Raw genomic sequence first — 6233 nt, forward strand, 5'->3', positions numbered from 1 at the left:
CATCTGCTTTTAATTCAGAGGCTTTGCTACAATAGTCACTTTCATTCTCTTTGTCTTTCATCACCTGTCACATCCACTCTCCCCCAGTGTCAGTCTTTACCCTATCTCCTAACTGCAGGGAAAAAGAAAACCAGCTTCCAAAACAGGGAAGAACACATTTTGAATGACCTACATATTTCCACCTTATCTTGGCATATCAGTTTCTACAGTGACTGTAATGAATTCATGCACAAATCAAGCAATGTCATTCTTTTCACTTTGCTTTTCTACTCTCTGGAGGTGATGAATTTTAATATCTATGGCTCCAGGATATCCTTAACAATGCTAGGTCAAAGTATGGGATCAGGAGAGATGATCATCAGTTTACAGTGCATCCTATGCACTGCTCTTAACAGATCTTTGCATGAAGAAACATGTACAGAATGGAAATTAAAACAGGCAAGTCTGGGACTGATGATTTAGCAGGCTAGGAGTTCTACTGAGGACAGCAATGTAAATCAACTTAGCAGCTACTCAGCTGAGCTAAATAGCATATTTCTCCAGTGTAACCCACTGGCCAGGTGAGAATGTGAGTCTTTCACAGCCCTGCATTGAGAAGGCAGGCTATGTAGTGCAGGCTGTAAAGAAAATCTCTCACTTAATCCCTCACAGTGGCCATTATATCATCAAAGTTTTAACTGCCAGCTGTCTACATCTTCTAGCAGCTGCCTTTCTTTCAGAAGCAAATTTCTTACTCAACAAATTCTCAGCAGTAATCGCTGTACTGTTTATCTCAGTTTTCCTAGAAATCCTGTCTTTTTCAGACATCTTTTAAAATAGTACCCAACAAACAGCCTCCCCAGAATATCACACTATCCATTTCTCAAACAGTGGGGGCATTTCCTACATTAAGGGTCTAGATCTGCAAATGCTCCTCATCCTGTTCAAGACATAGAGTACATGAAGTTATAGTCGAATATTATGAAATAGTTGGTCAAGTTAAAATGCTTGCAATAGACTCCTCCCATCAATTCTGGCTCTGGTGCAAATACCTCTATCACTCAGATCTCTCCAAGTTCAGCTGACATCCCCATCCAGCCTGGCCTTGAGCATTTCCAGGGATGGGGCACCCACAGCTTCTCTGGGCAGCTGAGCCAGTGCCTCACTGCCCTCTGAGTAAAGAATTTCCTCCTAATATCTAACATAAACCTCCCTTCTTTTTGTTTAAAACAATTGCCCAGTGTCCCATCACTAACAGTCTGTGTGAAAAGTTGGTTACCATCTTATTCATACGCTTCTTTAGACACTGAAAAGCCACAGTGATGTCTCCCTGAAGTCTTCTCCAGGCTGAACAAGCCCAGCTCCTTCAGCCTTTCTTTATAAGAAAGGTGCTTCAGCCCTCTGATCATCTTTTGGCCTCCTCTGGACCCACTCCAACAGCTCCACATCCTTCTTGTGCTGAGGGCCCAGGCCTAGACACAGTACTGCAGATGGAGCCTCACAAGGCAGAGCAGAAGGGGACAACCCCTTCCCTCTCCCTGCTGCTGTCCCTTTTTTGATGCACCCCAGGATATCATTGGCCTTCTGGGCTTCAAGTGCACACTGCTGGTTCATGCCCAGCCTTTTGTCCACCAGGACCCCTAAGTTCTTCTCTGCAGAGCTGCTCTAAATTAGTTCTGTACGCATATCTGGTATTGTGCAACAGCTTGCACTTGGACTTGTTGAATCTCATTTGGTTCATGAGAGCCCACTTCTCAAGCTTGTTCAGATTCCTCTGGATGACATCCCTTCCTGCCGTCTTATCAACTACACCACTCGGTTTGGTGCTATCAACATACTTGCTGAAGGTGCACTGAATCCCACTGTCTAGGTCTTCGATAGGTCAAGATGTTGAAGAGCAGCTGTCCCAGGATGTGCCCTTAAGGAACACAACTCATGACTAGCCTCCACCTGGACATAGAGTCATCAACCACCGGCCCTATGACTATATGGCCATCCACATCCTCTTCAAATCCATATCTCTCCAATTCAGAGATAACAGTATGTTATCAGACCACATCAAAAAGCTTTACAGAATCCAGGTAGATGATGTCAGTCTTTCCTTGCCAACTGATGCTGTCACTTCACTGTAGAAGACCACCAGATTGGTAAGGCATGACCTGCCCTTGGTGAAACCAGGATGGCTGTCATGGATCACCTCCTTGTATTACATGTGCCTTACTGTAGCTTCCAGGAGGATCTGTTCCATGATCTGTTGACGATCTGAATGAGGGGATTGAGTGCGCCCTCAGTAAGTTTGCAGACGACACCGAGTTGAGAGGAAGTGTTGATCTGCGTGAGGGTAGGAAAGCACAAGGGGATCTTTACAGGCTGTATCTATGAGCTGAGACTCTGGGTCCGATCTTGTTCAATATCTTCATCGGCAACCTGGATAAAGGGAGAATTCACTCTCAGCATGTTTGCTGTTGACACAAAGCTGGGAGGAATGGCTGACACACCAGAAAGCTGTGCTACCACTGGACTCAATAATCTCCAGAGGTCCCTCCCAACCCCTATGATTCTATGATTCTATGACCTTAGTGGTCTTTTCCAACCTTAATATTTCTATGATCTTCCCAGGCACAGACATGGGGCTCACCAGCCTGTAGATTCCTGGATCTTTATTTCTACTCTTAAAAATGGGAGATATGTTTGCGGGTTGGACTAGATGATCTCTAGAGGTTCCTTCCAACCCTACAATTCTGTGATTCCCTTTCTCCAGTCACCAAGGACTTCACCTGGCAACCATGACTTTTCGAGTATGATGGAGAGTGATTTGGCAACTACATCAGGAAGTTCCTTCATGACCCTGGGATGCGTGTCATCAGGCCCCACAGACTTGTATACATTCAGAGTTGCTCTTTGCTTACAATGGGAGGGATTTGGCTTCCCCAAGCCCTGCCTAGAGGTTCAGAGATATGAGATAAATGGGAAGTCTGACTGCCAGTGAGGACTGAGGCAAAGAAACTGTTGAGTACCTCAGCCTTCTCCATGTCAGTTGTTGCCAGTTCTCCCTTTTCATTTATCAGAAGGGGTACATTCTCCCTTGCCTGTCTCTTTTGGCCTACGTACCTGTAGAATTCCTTCTTGTTATTTTTCAGATCTCTTTCCAAGGAGGTCCTTGTTCAGCCATACTGGTCTCCTGCCTCCTTTGCTTGTGTTATGGTTTTGTGATTTTTTGTTGTCGGTATTCCACATCATTACATCATGTAAGGTACGGGCAGTTAAAGAGTTAATTCCCTGATTACTGCAAACTACCTTTTTTGGCCCTCTGAGGGGGAGGGGAGGAGGTGCACGCCCCAGGGGTCTTTGCGTTGGGGGGGGGTGGTGAAGCCGCGTGGGAGACGCGGGGTCTGTTCCTTCCTGCCCGGTGGAGAAAGCACGTGGCGCTCCTGCAGTTTACTGTGTAAGATTTTCAGCCTGTAAACTCTCTAATATAATTCTACTAGCCTCATTTTGATATATTTAGTAAAGTTCCTCCTCAGGTTGGTGCCGCTGTTTTTTTTTTTTTCTTTTTCCCTCTTTCCCTTTGTCTTCCTAGGTTGCGGCTCCGTGGCTTCTCTGCCGCTTTAGCCACCGGACCGCCCGGGGGCTGGCCTTTACCGCCGGCAATTTTTTTTTTTTTTCCTTCCTCTTTTTCTCGTTTTTTTTTTTCTTTCGGGCCTGTTCCCCTTGTCACGGACGCAGACCCTTAGATAATACCGTGACAGCTTGATTTCACGTAGTTGAGGATGGAGAGCTCTTGCACTCTAAGAAAAGTGTCCTTAAAGAGTTGCTAACTGTGGTCAATTCCTCTGTTCACACGGACAGCTTCCCAGGGGAATCTCATCCACCACTTAAACAGCACGTTTTATTCAAGCACCATGCACCCTGCCTGCTCTACTCCAGTGAAGCACTGGACTGCAGCTTTGCTCAGTTTATCTATCAGCAATCCTAAACATCAAGAAACATGATTTACCAAAATCACATAACAAAGCTGGTACTTTTCTATAGCTAAATTGTTGCCAATGCTAACTTATAGTCTGCCTTTGAGCGTTCTCTCCTTTTGTTGAAAGAGTAAAAGTTGCATTATTTTTCTTGTTTTCATGGTACCCTGAAGACTAGTAAGAAGCCACACCCATCCTGTGAAAGCAGCCTAAGCTACACTGATCCAATGTTTTCGACTACCAAGTCTAAATAGCATCAACTGTAAGGTATGAGTGCAGAGCAGCTGCCCCTTATAACAGTCACAGCTGGTTTACTATGCAGCCGGCCATCTGCTCAGCTAACACAGATGGCTGAGAACAGATCAGCCCTGGTGTTTGTTCTCTTCACGGGCTCCAGGTCAAAATAAGATGAGAATTTTGATCTTTGCATTATCAGAGAGGTGACCTCTTTCCGACTGTGAAAGGCTTCTGCAACAAGTAGGACAATGTCACGGTCACCATGGAGAACGGGCAGAGCAGCTGCAGGAGGCAGAATGTTTGCAGGGGCTACTGCAGCTACGTGGGACTCTCTTCCAGAGGAGACTGAGATGTCCACACAGCACACTACTCTCCTGAGCACATGCAGACACAGAAACAAAGAGCTTCAGAGGACCCTCAAGAAAGGATAAGGAAGACTTTTTATGATTTCTCTTTATGAAATTGTGAAACACTCAGATATCATAGCAGTGTCTAAAAAGAAACAGAGAATTAAAAATGAAAGAAATCAAGCTAGCTGCAGAAGGAGTGAAAAAATAGTGCTTGAAGAAGAGTGTGGACTACTTCTAAGCCCCATGCCCCAGCTCTAACTCAACTGGGATGTATTCAGCCGATTGTATTACACTGCTTTATTTTCTGGGGCTCCCATTCAGAATAGTCTCTGAGCAAGCTTGAAATCAAGATCCGAGTAAGTGAATCATCCAGATTAAGTAGAAAAGATTGTGTGCCTAAAGTGCAGCATGTGTAAATGTCCTGCTGAATAGAGATTAAAGTAATCATGAAAATTTCTACAGGTGAAATATTTGCCACTGATATATTCGCATAGTGTATCACTTACTGGAAACATCCTGCAACATGTAATTTTATTTCCAGTTTTACAAGAAGACAGAAACTGACAATGACATAGAAAATGGACATATGCAAGATAAGCTATTCAGTGCCAATAACAAACAGTGATATAAGAGCTAAATCTTTAGGATTCTCATTCTAAAATAACCTTGGTTTTGCTGTGAGATGGTCACAGACTTAAAGCTGAACTTGCTCGGTTTGCCCAAGATCTTTTAATTAAAATATACAAGCCCTACTGAATTCGAGTAAGGACCAAACATTCATGCAGGAAAAATGAGCTTCTTTTAACAGTCTGGCAGCTAACATAGGCCTGGTTCTTAAAGAGTTCACTGGAGATCTGGATGGACTGGGATAAAACAGTATGAATGAGAATTTGAAGGGAAAGGAAAGAGCAAGAAAACAGCAAAGAATCAAGCTTTCAATTTCTGTTGTAAATGGGAAGAATCTCTGAGGTAATTACACATCTTCACATGAATCCCACTCCCTTGTGTTTCACTGTCATTTCACTGAAATGGATAAATAAATGAAACTTACAAGGAATTAATGACTTCATCTTATGCTTCAAAACTGGATCCACAGAATAGAGCAGAGTAAATTTGGGATGGAGTTTCTGATAACGAATTTCCTGAACTGCCACATAAAGCAGGGTTTTGAGCTGCAGCTTGAGAGTTTGCTAGTACTGTACAAAAGAATGTTCTCCCCTGTTCTGTTCAGGTGAATTTGGTGTCTAGATTGTTTACTCCCAGCAGCCTCCTTGCTCTGAATATCTTCACAACTGTCCTTCAGCTTACTCTCAGTTAATTTTGATTTTTTTCAGACCACTATCAGTTTTCTGATCTTGGCTGTAGCAAACAAAACACAATCCAATTCAAAGCCAAAGCAAAACTGGGGGTGATTGAAATCAGTATAAAGAACTTTGCAGAACATACTCAGCAAAAGCATCATTCTTCCCATGAGCCCTAGAGAAGCCCACCTGCAAAAGCTAAAGGCAGTACCTCCTGTTGCATTTCACTCTTTCACTCAGCCCGGATGAGAAGATTTTTGAGAAAAGGCTGACAAAATCTTCAATATAGTCTAGAAGGCAGCTGCTTTTTAAATTATTTTATTTTAATTTTTTAGTGCAGCTTGTTAGCATTTCTCACACTTCAACACGTGTCCATGCTACTCCCTGGGAAGTAAGCATGA

General features: G+C 43.6%; 1 long non-coding RNA gene across 1 annotated transcript; it reads left to right on the forward strand.

The window, feature by feature from the left end:
* LOC110390231 lies at positions 3386 to 5816 on the forward strand. Its single transcript, XR_002433646.1, has 3 exons — positions 3386 to 3424; positions 4118 to 4211; positions 4381 to 5816. It is a non-coding gene; the product is annotated as an uncharacterized LOC110390231 (long non-coding RNA).

The sequence above is a fragment of the Numida meleagris genome, chromosome Z (assembly GCF_002078875.1).
Source record: "Numida meleagris isolate 19003 breed g44 Domestic line chromosome Z, NumMel1.0, whole genome shotgun sequence".
NCBI lineage: Eukaryota > Metazoa > Chordata > Aves > Galliformes > Numididae > Numida > Numida meleagris.